The 15,850-nt window shown below is 44.8% G+C and overlaps 1 protein-coding gene across 2 annotated transcripts in view; it reads left to right on the forward strand.

The window, feature by feature from the left end:
* The window catches only part of IQSEC3 (IQ motif and Sec7 domain ArfGEF 3), a 99,868-nt gene that overhangs the window by 32,518 nt on the left and 51,500 nt on the right, over positions 1-15,850 (forward strand). For both annotated transcript variants that reach the window (XM_042050278.1, XM_042050277.1), the window contains one exon: positions 9,685-9,765. The gene's annotated coding sequence lies outside the window, so the exon portion shown is untranslated. Of the gene's footprint in view, positions 1-9,684; positions 9,766-15,850 lie in introns of those variants that run through there.

Below are 15,850 nucleotides of genomic sequence, written 5' to 3' on the forward strand. Positions count from 1 at the left end.
GAAGAGAGAAATCCAATTTAAATGGAGTGAATGGGCTCCTGATTGACATGTGATTCAACAATATTTCAGGAGATGCAGGCCCCCAATCCCTCTACCAGCTAATGATAAATTCTCTTCTTCCCAGGATGTTTTTTCCTGAAAGTTGATTATCAAGTACTATAATCTCCCTCATCCCTGTTCCTACTGTGCCTTAGGAAAGAAATTAATAGCAAGAAGAGAAGCTTCTGAGTGAATCACTTCCGCTGGGCACGTAGGGGAGCATGAGAAGCATCCTCCGTAAACACAAAGTGTATTTCATCAACAAGCAATTCTGTAAGAGACACCAACGTATCAACATCAGAGATACAAGTGCCCCTCTACTGAGAGTTTTTAGCAATGCTAGCTTTCCCCAGGCCATCCCTGTGTCCCAAATTGGAATGTTTTGTTCCGTCCAATTTAAGTACTATTTCCAAATCCCTTCAAGCTGCTATCTTTTATAAAGGCACCGCATATGCATGCAATACATTATGTTTGACTACTTTAGGGTCTGACTTTGTACAGTAGATATTTGATCTTAAGTTTCCTCCTATGGACAATTGCTCTCATGTAGATTGTCTCTGGTTATAACAGAATTAATGCACAGATAACTGAGAGTGAATTTATCCTCCTTAGTTCACCTTGAGTGAGTTATTTCATCCCATTATAGCTGAAGCATCAAGAGCCACAAAACTGCACCAAGTAATGCCCCACCTAGCATGAGAAATGCTGAAAGTGGGTCCAAAACCTGACCCCAGACTTTGCTTCTGGCTATCACAAGGAGATATCAGTCAGACTGGACCCAGAAGCCAGCATGGACTCTCCCCCTGCAGCTGATTCCTGAGCACATCCCATTCCTTTCCCCACTCTTGCTCATTTCTAGCATGTGGGAAAACCTGGCAGCTAGCCCAACTGTGCCTGGTAGACTTAACAAATGGATGAGATTTCCTTCAAGTGTTTCTGGGTGACAAGATGGACTTGTCAGCAGCAATTTTCACTGAATACAGTGAATTCACAGGTGACACAATTCAGGTGAAATCTTTATGAGAAGTAGCCTGTCACCAAGAGAAAACCATGTGTTTAGGTCCATGGCAGAGGAACAGACCCTGCTGAGCCAGAACACAAGGCCACAGTTAATTTTCACCATCTCCCAGATACATTGCTGACTCTGATCCTAAGTCCAAAAATGCCACCTTACATTAAAGAGGGTCTATCACTACATGCTCAGACCCTCTTTGTACACATCCACACACATTTGTCTAGTGGTCATGTTCTTCGTACTGAAATTGCTGCAAAACACCACAATTTCTTTCCAAAATCCATGCACCCATCTGCCAGTCATGCCACATTTTCCCCCAAGAATTTCTTCAAGGTAAAAGTGAAGATGTACAGGAGAAATGCCTACCACTTATATGGACTAAAGTAAGCTGCGAAACCAACTGTTCAGGAAGATATGGCATTAATCTCCCCATCCCTAGAAGCAGATGGTGATAAGTGAATGGCACATTTGACATATCTGTTGTAGTCACCCAATGAGTTAACCAAAAAAAGATCAGATCACAGCAGCATTGGCTCAGACCTTCTTCCTCCAACACAGGAAATTCCATTTCCCCAGCACGGTGCCTTGTGCTTATCCTTCCAAGCTGTGCTGTTCTGAAAACCCCACAATAGCTCAGAGACACACATTTGTGTCAGTGTCACATTGGATTGTCACTTTCCAAACAGTAGTGTATGTAATGCATATGGTATTTTATACTAGCAAGGGCAATTTTGTTTTAAGACATTTCATAGGGTCTCTAAAATCGACATATTCTAGTGAGAAACTGTAAATACTCTGGCACTGGGAATCCCATCTTCATCCCATCTCCTAGCACTGAAAAAAGAAATTTATAGTAATGCTATGCAAAGGATGTATGACTTAAAATGAATTTTTTTACCAAGAAAGAAGACAATGATTAAGCAGGTGCTAAGTAAGTTTTAGAGGATGAGCGCTGATCTTTCAATAATCAAATTTATAGAGAAACATCATGGAAGAAGACATTTTCTCCAACACTCATGAGATGATCAAGACAAGACAAGTTCCAGACTACAAAACATATTTGATTTTTCATTTCTGGCAGGCAAGCAGAGAGAATAGATGCTCCTGGCAAGTTCCTCCCTCTTCTTCCCTCCTAGCATGACTTTGAGTGGTAGAGAAAAGAAGCAAGAACAGCTTTGAGAATGCTAAAGAGCTGTAGGATGATAGGCACTCAGGTGGACTGAAAGAAGGGCTACCATGCATCCTGGTGAGGCTGGGCATGCCTGTGTATGTTGTATATTCATCCATCATGCTGCCACAGCACAGAGTTTCTTCAGCAGCTTGCTTTTGTTAGGCAGGAGCTATGTGCTGGAATCTAGACATCATCTAGACACAACTTCATTTTTGTCATACAATTAACTAGGTATCTAAGCTTGTGGAGGGTTACAGACAGAGGTAGACAGGCAGTGGCTAAATAAGTTAACAAAATGCTTGATCCCTGCATCCTAGTGACACTCAGGTTGGGATTGTAGTAGTTACTGGGAATGTAAAATAAAATGATTGTGATGCCTAAAGATTTTTAGCTTTTTATATTTTTCATACATTTGTAGCTTTGTAGGTTGCTAATACATGGCTGTAGCTCCCAGTACTTTTCCTACCCTTTTCCCCTACATTTTAGAACAATAAGCTAACATTCTAACACATTCCTGACATACTGTTTAGTCTTATTCCAAGAAGAGAACCAACTACAAGGATGTTCTGTTTTCCAATCAGAATCTGGAAAGACATAACCAAGTGGGCCAAAGAAGCCCCTTGACTGATTCCAGTGGGCCAGTACCTGGGGAAATATTACCTAACCAACTACTCTCCTGATTGGACAGTATATGATAGGTATGCTAATCAACTAACCTTATCAAAATTGTAGAATTACTGTACCACATGCAGGTTTTGCCATATTGTGTACTTGAAGGCTTTCAAGTAAAGCTTTGCTTTTATATTACCATTTTAACGTTGTTTGGGAAGGTTTGTTCTATTTCCAGGCAACAATAGCTTCAGGCTTGTTGCACTCCTACACTTTAGTGTCTTGGGTAATAAGGCCCATGCCCCTTAACACAGAATTTTCTCAGTCAGTCACATTTGTGGTTCTGGTTTGTGTAACTGCTTTTCTGAGATAGCCAATATCAACTGTTCAAGAGGAAAGATTTAAAAACAGCTATGGGCTTTCTAATGCTGATAAGTTTGATACACTATATCTATAGTGTATATATCTATATATATCTATAGTGTATATATCTATATATATACCTATACATTGGCTTTGGAAAAAATCTGCATTAAGTACTCTAATAGGATAGTCCTTAAAATGTCCAGTTCCTTTCTGAATCTTATCAAATTCTTGCTGTCAACAGTATCCCATAACAAATGAGGAGGCCATCAAATTTACAGGGACTTAATGAACTTAAATTGCAGAAATTACTTTGAATTTATTTTTAATCATGTATGTTTCCTTACAATGTGAACCCTGCCCATACTCAACTGCCTCCAAAACACCAGTCTAATGCCCTACAACTGAGATGAGCCATTAAGACAGCTAGAAAATTTTAGTGGTATTCTGCAGTGAAAAGTGAAGAAGTGGGGAGAAGCAGCTAGTTGTTAGACAGTACTCTTTTGGAAACAGTGCCTTTTTGAGATCTCACTTCAACTCTCAGTTCCAGTCAAAAATAGATCTATCACAGGAGGGAGGTGATAGAAGGAGTAAGGTCTGCAGCTAACCTTAGCTACGTTGTGTCACAGCTCCATTGGTAGGTAGAGGTAGCATTGAGCTACATTTTGGGGGAGTCAGAAGACTGCAACTGGCCTTTCATTAACTTAGCATTGCTAAATAATTCCTGTTTGTGGTTCTCCAGTGCTCATCTTACGAAATGTAACAGCCAGTAAAACTTCATCTGAGATGACTTCAGTTCTCCTTTGACTCTTTCTGCCTTTAATCTTCCCCTGCTAGGCCATGATTTTCTGCGACTCCATCTGTTCTCTTGGCAGTTATCCGAAAAAAAGGCAAGATAGAGACAAGTGGCAAAAGACTCCAGGAAAGCTGAGATATCCAGCACTACAAACAGTGACTTTTGGTCAAAGCCTCTGGCTTTTCTTCAAAAGGCAGGGGTTTAAAGAGAAAACAGAAAGGCTGCATGAGTTGGACTAGTTATTTACTGATAGCACATTCCTTGATTCAGCATCGTCAGATTTCTAAGAACTGCTGTGTGCTTGGGCCAAGGGCAAGGCTGCTGGATATGCAGGCCAGTAGGGCTCAAGGATCAGAACCCAGAGGTTAGTAAGTACTGGCAGTTGGGGAACCCAGTGATCTTCATTTATGGAGCATGCCAGCAATCCTACACAACTGACCAGAGCAGTGGGATGCAGAGGTGTTGCAGCATGGTAGAGAAAAGCACGCTCTGTGTACTCATAGTGAGAGCAATTTTCATTCTGTCTTGTTTTGGCATTTCTTGTAGTCTAAAATCATTCATGCAGAAAAACACAGAGCTGCTCTTTATCTTTGGCAACAGGCCACACAGGATATATGTTTAATTAAAGCTGACTGCTGGAGAGCAGGGAGCGCCACCGTTTTCCATATGCTGTCTGGACCGGGGTTTGCTTTTGTGGGGGTGCAGGAGAACAAAAAGAGGTTAGGTTTGTTTACCATAATGCAGCTCTCAGCAGATGGGCATCTCTATTTCAAGACGCTCTCATCAGTGCTAAACTACTGGGCACTGATGCTTGGGGGGCAACACTGACTGAGCAGAAAGCCCATGGCACTTGTCCAAAGGGAAGATACAGCATTAAGGGAATTTTAGGAAAGTTTGCCCTCCTTTAGCCCTGTGATGTGCAAGCTACAGAGACTTTAGATTTTTGGCCCTCAGTTCTTGTTCCCTCTACAACGCCAGTTTTTAAGAGAAAAGAAGCTTATCCCCTTGGGAGCCATCGATGAAAGACCAAGGCACCATGAATCAGGGGCCCCTTTGCAGCACAGTCCAACTTTCTGAGAAGCCAGAAAGGTAGAGCTAACTCCTGAGCTGACTAGACAGCTTGTGCTAGCCAGGAGGCTGGGCACAAGCCTCTCTGAAGTTCATCACAGAGCAGGAACTGCTGTGGCTGGACAGTTCATTCACAGATACCCCTATTGAGGCTGTAGGCAGCTGGCTGGAGGATACCTCTTGTCAGGAGCAATGTTAAAGATATCTGAATAAAATTCAGTCAGCTGTTTTCTCTCAGAGGAGAGAGGGCTAATGTTTCAATTGACAGCATGGGTAACTACTGGGCCAAGCTATCTCTGCATTTAAGATAGGTCTGGACTGTCAAATCCTTGCCTCCGGAGTGTGCATCCCAGCTAGATGGAGCAAGGCACTGACAGGCTCAGGCTGTTCTCAGTCTTCCCTTTGCATCTGTGCTTGCCTTTGTCCTCTGCTGCTCCTCCACACACGGGTCTCATAGTGCTGGAAAACCTTACCCCAGCATGCCTCCTCCTTCTCTCCCTGAGCCCCTTCCTCTTTTGTGCCACCCAACTCACCCAGAACACCTTTTCTTCTTGCTGGTTTTCCCTTCCAAGCTTTCCTCAGAGTACAGACCAAGAGATAATAATTTATTTTTAAAGCAATAAATTGGAAATAGAACAGTTCAGCAGTATCCTGGCAGATGGGGAGAAACTATCTCCACAATCACCTGCCTGATCTGCCCGTGATAGTGTGTGTTTAATTTCAGTCTCTGCAATGGTTTGAAGAAGGCAAAGCAGAGGATGTACAGAAAAACACAGGCAGAAAAGCAAGCCCTGGGCCTACCCTTTTAATTGGTCGACCATTGCCACCTACCAGAGGCATTTAAAAAGAAACAAAATTACAGATCCACACTCCAAAGTAATGAGTGAAGTTACATTGCCTCCCTCCCTGTTTTTCAAAGGCTGAAACAACCTCATGCTTTCTAGGGTTTAACTCCTGAGAGGCCGCATATTCAAGTTATGTAGCCTTTCTGGCTTATGAAGTTAAGATTTGTTTAAAAACAAAATAAAAAGGCAGCATGGAAAGGAAAACAAAAAACAAGAAATCACCATCAAAACTATTATCCTGACTTATGACAGATACTAAATATCTCAAGGCTCACTTCAAACTTGCAAAGGCTGACAACACCACAGGAGGAGGAAATCCAGGTAGCCACCAGACATTACAATCCTGACAGGCCCTCCTGAATCACAACAAAAATAATGTCTTACCTGAAGACTTCGCAGTGTTAGGAAGACAGTTGCTTTCCTGGAGCACTTCCTTGAGGCTTAGAAGTGGCAGTGAGGCTCTAGGACACTTGCCTTTTGCACCCAGAGGAGAGCAGCTTTGTCCTGATAACAACTGACACACAGCCTCTTCGGGTGAGAAGGGATCAACTTCTCCCACAGGTTAACCCTCTCCCAGCTCCTGTCTGGGTGCCACGATGCAAAAGTGAGGGTGTGGATTTGCAACATATCAGATATGTGCAGGATCAAGAGATGGAAAGAAAGAGGAAAAGGAGCAGAAGTAGTCTCCACGGCAGAACCCAGTTCCTGTGGTGTATGCCTGGGGAGAAAAAAAGAGAAAGAGAAGCAAGCTGTAAAAGAAGAGTGCGAACAGCCCCAGAGCTCCAACTGCTCCTGGGCATTTGGAGAACTTGGATTTAATAGGAGTAATAAGATAACCTTCCCTGCTTCCAGTCATGGGAAGAGCTTTCAGCACAGGCTTGGAATACCCATGTGCAACTCATATATTTACCTCCATCAGGCAGTATCTGCTCCTCACCACCTCCCTGGTGGATTCTCCATGAGAGTCATGGCCCCTGGAGTGGGACATAAGGATCCCACTGGAGGCAAATTTCTGCATGTGGGCATGATCAGCATCTAGTGGTGGTACGTAAGGGGCACAACTATTCCAGAGATCTTGGGATCTCCATGGTTCAAGACAACTTTGGTTTGGGTAGAAAACACCCAAGGCTGTTGTTGAGCACACATAAGAAATCATGAGAACCAGAGTCAGGAGCTGACTGCAGCTGCGGTGCTCAGAGTGTGCTAATTCTCTGATGAGGATCTGGGATACTTTTTTTTCTTAAACTGCCCACAGGAGACTGAGCCTAAAGTCCTGAAACTTCACACCACTCTTCCTTTCCCTGCTTCCCTTTTACTTTTCTTTGTGTTTCTACCATGATAATTAACTAGCAAGGCATTTCATCTATATGTAAGCTTCTATTTCTTGGTTTTTGTCCATCCTTGTTCCTTCCTCTTTTTCCCTGTTTTTGCTCCCTCTTGTTTGCTTTCTTCAGGTGCAATTAGGAATTGTCATTGTGCATCTGCTGTTTGAATAAAAGCAGAGAACAGTGTAGTTAATTTAGGGAAATATTTAGATTAGAAATGGCTGAAATGTGGGGTGTCTATTTTTTAAAAGATTTTTTTTGGTAGCTGTTGAAGGCTGTAGAGCAGCTTATGAGGAGCAAATGAGGGCACTGGAGAAAAGGAGGCTGAGGAGGGACCTTATCACTCTCTACAATTCCCTGAAAGAAGGTTGTAGCCAGGTGGGGGGTTGGTCACTTCTACCAAGTAACAAGTGGCAAGACAAGAGGAAATGGCCTGAAGTTGCACCCGGGGAGGTTTAGATTGCTTATCAGGAAAAATTTCTTCACTGAAGGGGTGGTGAGGCATTGGATCAGGCTTCCCAGGGAAGCCGTGAAGTCACCATCCCTGAAGGTAGTTAAACGACATGTAGACGTGGGGCTAAGGGACATGGTTAGTCGTGGGCTTGGCTATGTTAGGTTAATGGTTGGACTCAATGATCTTAAGGGTCTTTTTCAATACAAATGATTCTTCGTAAATGAGCAGTGTGATAGGATGTAGGAGCTGGAGTATTTGTGTGAGCCTGCTTGAAAACAGACTGAAGTACGATCCCACCACTTGCTCGGTCTCTCACTCTCTCACTGCCAGCATCAGAGGGGAGACAGGCTGCGGTTGCTGTGGGGACAATTCGCCACCACTGCAAGGCTTTGCCTCCTGCTGCCTTCTCCTACCATGAGTAAAGCTCTGCTTGTGGGAGCGGCCGTTGCACTGGAACCCCATGACTCCTGCCACAGCTGCCGAGCTTCTGTTACCTCTTGCTTGCTGCCCCGGGAGAGCCGGCCCTGCCGTTCCTGCTGCCGCTCCGAGGTTCCTGCTGCAGCCCGTTTCGCCCTCCCGCCCGTCCGCCATCGCCGCGTGAGGGAGGGCGGCGGCCGAGCTCGCGGCACAGCGCCCCCTGCCGGCGCGGGGAATCCCCGCGGCCGCCCCGCCCGGCCGGGAGCCAGCAGCGCCCCTGGCGGCCGCGGGCGGAGCTGCGCCGAGGGGAGAGCGCCGGCGGCCGGGAGCGGCTGCGCTGGGCTCCGCTGCTGCGCCTTGGTGCTGCCACAGCTACTGTTGCTTGCTTGCCTTGTTACACACACTGGTAAAGAACTGTTATTCCTGTTTCTCATATCCTTGCCCGAAAGCCCCTTAATTTCAAAGTTATCATAATTCAGAGGGAAGGGGGTCATATTCTCCATTCCAAGGGAGGTTCCCGCCTTCCTTGGCAGACACCTGTCTTTCAAACCAAGACACATTGACCACAGCCCTGACCAAAACCTCCACTGAAACTGACGTAAGGAGCATATGAAGAAGAGCAAGTGGCAACCACTTGGTAACAAAACACAAAACCAACAAAGAGCAAGGAGACCCCAGACCCCAATAATGCTGTTGGTCTGGACTGTCGCATGAGGGATGGGGAGTTTAGGTCATAAAGGTATAATTGTCCAGTGATTTATTTGTTTGGGGTCCCTCTTTTGAGGCACCAAGGTCAAGATACCAAATACCATAACTGATTTCTTGCAATAAACCTATCTAATGGAAATGAGAGCCCAGTGTCAAAAACTTCTGTAACACTAGGATTTCTTACTTTGGATGAAATCTTTTGTCTTTATCTAATAAACACATTTTTGTCTTTTGTTTTCCTGTTTCGCTCAAGTTTTTTACTTCTTAGGGTTTTGCTTTTCTCTTCTATGGTCTCTTTCTCTTGTCATGGTCTCAGTCCCCATACCTGTGCTTGTTCTGTCAGTTCTCCACTACTATTCCTGGTAATCCCCAGCAGTGGTGTGCTAAGGCCATTTCTGTGCTCCAGGGAGGTTTCACGAGAATTGTCTGCAGAGGTTATTTAGCCACTGGTAAGAAAAGATCAACTACTTCACAATGTATAGGAAACATATGTAAGAAAACACATATAAGGACATATTTCTGTCCCAAAAGAAATAGAACTAAAGACAGACAAAACTGTTTTTCATTAGATGTATGGGATTGTGAAACAAATGCTGCCAGAAGGAGAACTTTTGGGTTGTGCACTTTTGCCCCATTCTCCACAGGCTGACATCAGCATGAGAACAGGTAAGGTAAGGGAATAGAACTCTCAGCCCCCTTTTCTCTGCTCTCCTCCACCTTGGAGTAAAAAATGTTCATATAAGAATTAGACTACTCTTTCAGCATCACTGGGAGTCACTGTCCCCTTGGAACAGCTCTAAAAATGGCATTCTCCCTTGAGCTTTCTGCTGAGTGAAGTGAACACTGACCCACTGCGGTTTGTTTTTTCTTGCAGGAATGAAACTGTTTTACACCAGTTCTGTTGCCCAGCAGCTGATGCAGAGCAGAAGCCTTCATCTCCAGACTCCTCACCAAGGTGGGAAATTGTTGCCAGCAAGATCTTTATTTTTTCTACTTCCTTATCATCCATCACTGATCTTCCTGCCCCAGACAAAACTTACATATTACACATGCCAATCCACTTCCATCCTCCCCTACATCCCATGTTCCCAGCACTGCTGTCCCTTGCTTTTCCCTCCCAGAGATTACTGTTTGTACTGTTGTGTAATTGCTTGCAACCTCCCCCGACCTCCACTCACATACACACAAAATGTTTTTTCAGCCTCTTTTCAAATATCTATCTCCATCAACCCACATTAATGCTTGTACCTCTTCTTACTGTATGTGACACTGACATGCACATGCTTCACTCTTCTCCTTCAAATTATTTATCTCACTCTATGAGGTTCCTGGACACACACACTATAACCTTTAAAGTATAGCAAAAGTCACCCAACAAACTCAGGGTTCTGTCTCACACCCTGAATCAGGGTGGGGGGAACATTTTTGCCTGTGTCAGATGGTCTGAGCCTGCCCCCAAAGAACAGCTGTAGACAGGTACTATTAACTATCACCAGCTTGTATCCAGTGCAGCCAGGTGTGGGGGCACCAGCAGTTCTCAGCTCTCCCTCATCAGTGAAAGATGTCAGTGCCAGGACCAAGGGGTCTGAGGAGCTTCAGAGGTACTCGAGGCGCACATACGGCATTTAGCTTCCATGCTTGGCCTTGTCCCTCTGTTCTCGCCATCTCCTTCTCCTCTCACGACTTCCCACCCCTACATCCTACAGACCTACTCTGTTTTTCCAGGCCTCATCACCCTTCTGAAAATAGCAAAGAGGTTTCTCTTTAAAGATTTCTCTCATTACGCTGCTAGGCTTACATCTGACCTTTGGCACCTGTGTAAGAAGCCTGAGTTACTAGCATGGCTCTGAACAGAACTGGGCAGCTGAATTGCAGTAGTGAGGCTACTGCATTTTTTAAATGAAATTTCTCTTGTTCTTCTCACTGGAGCAGGCTGTGGTTTCTGATTTCCTTCCAAGAAAAAGTGTGAGTGCTGGACAACTGTGAAGAGAACAGGGGTGGGTGGGTATGTATGCTCAAAAGTAGGGTTTGGCTACACTTGGAGACAGGGTAAAGAAGCAGGACCCCTCCTGCCCATGTGTGTATGAAGGTGGAAGGGTTAACCCCCATGATCAGTCTGCGCTGAGGGCTTTCAAGCATTGGTAAAGTTTGCATGACAGCCCTTTCACGGCAGATGGGGAGACGGCAAGGAAAAGGAGGCAACAGAGGAGGAGACCATGGAGATTTCTGTGGTAGGGAAAGCCACCTCTCCCTTACATTTCTGGAGTGAGAGAATTTTGTTTAAGTGCTCTAGTTTGTCTAGAAAAAAGGCTCAATTTTGCCACAGTGTTCTATCTTCATACCCTCATCCTTGACCCTGCCCCATTCTTGTCCCAGCCTCCATCTTATTTCTGATCAGTTCCCTTAGTTTCTAGAATGTTCTTGTTCTACAAGGCTGTCAGTCCCACAGTCTTAAGCTCTAGGATAATTTTTGTCATGTTCTTTGCCAGGCCTTCCTTTTGTCCTGGTGATTCTGAAAGGTCCTGCCTGTCCCTTGAGCCTGAGTTTGCCTGCCCTGCTTCTTCTGGGGTTTGACAGGTAAATTGAAGAAGTGATCACGTGTTTCAGTAATTTAACAACTTTGCCAAGTTGCATCCAAAGACAAGTCTGAGCCAGGAAATCCTGAACTGGGGATGAATGACCATGACCCCTATAGCAAGTTGCATCTGGACTTCTTGTACTGATCTATGCCTTGTACTGATTTGATGCCTTTTGCAGCTTGTCCCACACTGCAGGCCTCATGCATTCCTTACTTTTTCCCCAGACTTTCTCATGTTCTTGCCTTTTCTAATGCCTCCAGACTCCAATAGCAGTCCTGAATCTGTCTGTGTGTGACACAATATTCTATGCAGAGAAAAAGATGGTTGAAGCCACCGTGGCTATTTGAAGGTGAGAATAGGCACAGAGAGTTATTAAACTCACCAGTTAAATTTATGCTGGCCATAAAACATCTTCAAGTCTCTGCCAGGTCCTGCAGTCAGACATGGGCTTCCTTCATGTCCGAAGTTACATGTGCAATGCAGTGAGGAAGGCAAAAGCATGACGGAGAGGGAAAAACACAGAGTCAGCATGGAGCTGATATCCATATGCTGTTGTGGAATGGCTCAGTAGGCTTCTAGGAGAAGCTCATCAGATCATTTACAGAGTCTGTCACCCTGCTCAAATCATGAACAGATTCCTGATTGAACCAAAGCAGAACAAAAGTCAATCAAGACTGAAATATGTGGGTCAGACAGCCTGAATAGGCAATCAGTTCCTGGGTGAGCCAAACATACCCCTAAATAAGCTCATCAGGGCTCCCAGTGGGAGAGCCTGGTACGTAGGAGCTCCCTGTGCACCTCTTCTGAGTGCCACTGAACGGACAGCCAGTCACAAGTGGTGCTGTTGTGAATTCTGATAAACCAGCTTGGGTTTATTCTCTCTTTTCCCCTTCCTGATGGTTTCCCTAAATGAGATAAATCCTGTCAGAACTGATGCCACTAATAACCATCAGCTATCTAGTTTTAATTAGAATTTGCTTCATTAATGCCCCAGCTCCTCTCTGCACAGCAGATTAAATAATGTACTTGCAGCTCATTTACACAAACCCCCAAACTGCAAGGCTGAGCTGCAATCCTTTAATTAAACAGCCTGGCTGATCCTTACCGCTGCCTCGGCTCATCAGTCTAAGCCGATTAAAGAGAATAGGGACTAATAAAGAGCATAAACAGGGAAGTGACTCTCAGCTCTTCAAGGGACTTGGAGACTCCAGTGGTGATCAGCTGCTTTCTCCTTCTCTAGCAGGAACCATACCTCAGCCCACATCCCTTCTGTTTGGGACCTGCAAGAACGGTTCTGTTCTCAGCAGGAACCCAGCCTCATCTTGTGGGACAGGAATCCTTTGGGGGAGTGAGGTAACATACAGCAGAGAAGGGGAAGACAAAGAAGGACATCAAAACAGTGAGATGAGTGGATGCCTGACTGCAGAAGAGACCAGCAGGACCAGCCATGCAGCTCAAGAGAGGGGCAGGAAGAGAAGCAAATGCAGGGAATAACAGTAGGAGGTTGACTGCAAGGAACAATCTGGGACAAAAGTTTGTCTCTGCTTGTGGTCTCTGATGGTCATTGTTGTTCTTGTGTGGTCTTCCCTAACATTTCTCTGCAAGATTTCTATCTCTTTGCTACCAGCTAAAAATGTCTTGGCTTCACATGGATGGGAATGATTAGGAACATGTCAGTGTCTAACCACTCAACAGAAGGCAACTCAATGAGGCAGTTGAGATTATTCCCACTCATCTTGTTCTGCTTTGCTTCACTGACTGCCACAAGCAGAGCTAGCCCTCTTCTCTCCTCCAGCGTGTGAATTTCTTGCGGGGAAGTTGCAGCTCCATGAGTTTAGCAATGCAAATTTCCCACCTGGCTGCTTTGCTGGGTTGCACCAACAATTAGCAAAATTGGAGCTGTAGGCCATGAATATTAAGAGACAGATTTGATCCCAGATTCTGCCAAAAAGCTCAGAGCCAAAGTACAAGATGAGGTGATGGCAGCAGCAGGCAGATTTCTGTTCCTGAACTCTGAGGTCTTTCCCATATCAAAGGACAGTATAAATCATTCACCATTGTCTCCGCTGGACTTGTACACCACTGGCTTCATGACTGTAAGCCATCTTGCAGGTTGGGTTTCCTTTGGGGATGCCAAATATCAGGCTGAGTAACATGAAGAAACTCCAGGGATGGCAGTAGGAGCTAACCCTGCTCCTTTACTGAGGTGCTGATTAGACTCTAATTTAGCCAAACCCTGTAATTTCATAAAGCAACGGCTCTTTTTCTCGCTGGCTTTTGCCTATTAATGGCAGGGTTTCATTCTAGGCATTTGAATAGCCTAGTAATTGCATTTCCCACTTCTCCCAGTCACATACAGTGGAGACTGGCATCCCAGAACAATGACTTTAAAATGTGTCCAGCAGCAACCCAGTTCTAACAGGATTACGTACCATTTTCCTTTGTGTGAGGTAATAAGGCTGAGATGAGAAAGATTTGTTTCTATTAGAGTAATGAGAGGAAATGACGGAGTCACAATTGGAGGGAACAGTATATTCATTCAGTTGCCTTTCATGGGCTTTTCGGAGTCTGCCTCTGTGGTGCTGAATAGGAAATCAGCAGAAAATCACCTCTCCTCCTGTGATGGGAAAAGTTCTACAGAAAACTTTAAGCATCAGGGGTAGGTCTGCTTTGGCAGTGGACTTGGGAATAGCACTGGAGTGCCAAAGCATTGTGGAAGATGTACAGATGAGACCTGACCTGCTTTTAAGGCAAAGGAGACAGAGTTCTCTCAGGAAGAGGAAGCAGTCTTCTGGAAGTGCTTGGATGTGTACTGAGAAGAAGGGCTAGGATCTGAAACATCTTTGGAAAAGTTGGGCAAGCTCTGTTCATATTTTCCTCACTTTCCAGAGGGAGACTGCTGCTTAGATCAGGGTTAAAACATGATTAGTGCCACTGGAAAAGTGTTTACTTCATGACTGTGGACCAATGAAATTATAACTCAATATAGTTTGTAGTTTGAACAGCTGTGGACTCATTTCTAAAGTGCCTGCTGGATTAGTCACCATAACAGACTGGCTGCTTCCTGGCACCAGTTAGTAGTAAAGAGACACGTGAACCACTGGCTACTTCTCCAAGCCAGCCTTCCTGGCATTTCTGGAGAAATTCCTTCTTGCCCCACTTGTGACTTATCAAAGTACTGAAATGGAAGTGTGTGTTCTTGCTGGAAAAAGTCCTTGGTGCTTGTTGCTCCATTTTTATATGTGGGAGGCTGATAAGTGGATGGACAGATTTTGGACAGTTTGTTCAAACAAAACCTTCAAACATCTTTCCTCCTAGCTCTCTGAGCTGCATGAGTATGCTGCACCCTCAGCAGCACACGCTTAAAGCCCAAAATCTGATTTCATCTACTTCTGGACATCTCTGTCTCTGAGTCTTCATGTCTCTTTACCTGAAGTCTCTGTTTCCATTGTACATGCATTTGTTCTTTGTCCTGTGAAGTCTTGCTGGAAGATGTTGACACAAAGGAGCCATGAATATTATCCACTGCCCAGTCACAGCATCACATCCCTCTTTGGCTCCCCACTGCTGTAGCCCAGGAGCATCTCTCCTCCCACTACAGCTCTCTGGATCCCCTGGATCACTCTAGGTCCTCTAAAAGTTAGATCCTCCAGAGAAATTCCCAAGACCTTGTTTGGGTTGTGACTGCAATGTTCATTAAGGCTGAGGCCCATGAAGTTGTTAAGAACTGAACCACTCACCAAGTGGATGCTGCCTCTGGACATTACTGAGGTACCTTGAAAAACAGGTGGACGGCTATGATTTTCCACCAGTATCCATCACTCTTTAAGCACTACAGTTAAACAACTGAACTACTCAACATTTTATCTTAATGTGTGAAAGACTGACCTTGCCTGACAGGACAAATACAAATCCAGTTCATGAAATGGGAAATTATAATTTCTGATTTAAGATTGCTGGCAGGATATTGTATATAGAATCTGGAGGTCAGTGCTTCATTTCAGCTCAGAGCTGCTCTGTGGCTTTGGCTCAGGTGTGAAACATGATGATGATTCTAGTCTGTATCAAATCAGATTTATAACCTTCCACTTAAACAAGCCTAACAACTCTGCCTGATTGGCCCCCAGCTGGCAGTGTCAAGTGCATGTTCCTGCAATTAGTGGACCATGGAGGCTAAATTCTTCCCTGATTCTTAATGAAGAAGACTCCAAGTCAGTCTTAACAGGATGTGGACATGCCAGTGCAAAGCAAGCCCCTACACCCATGGTCTTGTGTACTCTAAGGACAAATGACCACACACAGAGTTCACCAGTCTGACTTCTTTCACTTGCCCTGAAGTCCTCCACAGCACCGGTTTTGAAAACACACATAAGTTTGAGCAACATTTCTGCTTTGCTAGCACATCCTGTTTGTGCTTCTCATTTCTTTTCCTTATTGAGGTCATGGGCATGAAGAGAAGAT

This window comes from Corvus kubaryi, unplaced genomic scaffold (genome assembly GCF_017639235.1).
Source record: "Corvus kubaryi isolate FWS band 111438036 unplaced genomic scaffold, C.kubaryi_AGA036_p1.0 72, whole genome shotgun sequence".
In the NCBI taxonomy this organism is placed as follows: domain Eukaryota; kingdom Metazoa; phylum Chordata; class Aves; order Passeriformes; family Corvidae; genus Corvus; species Corvus kubaryi.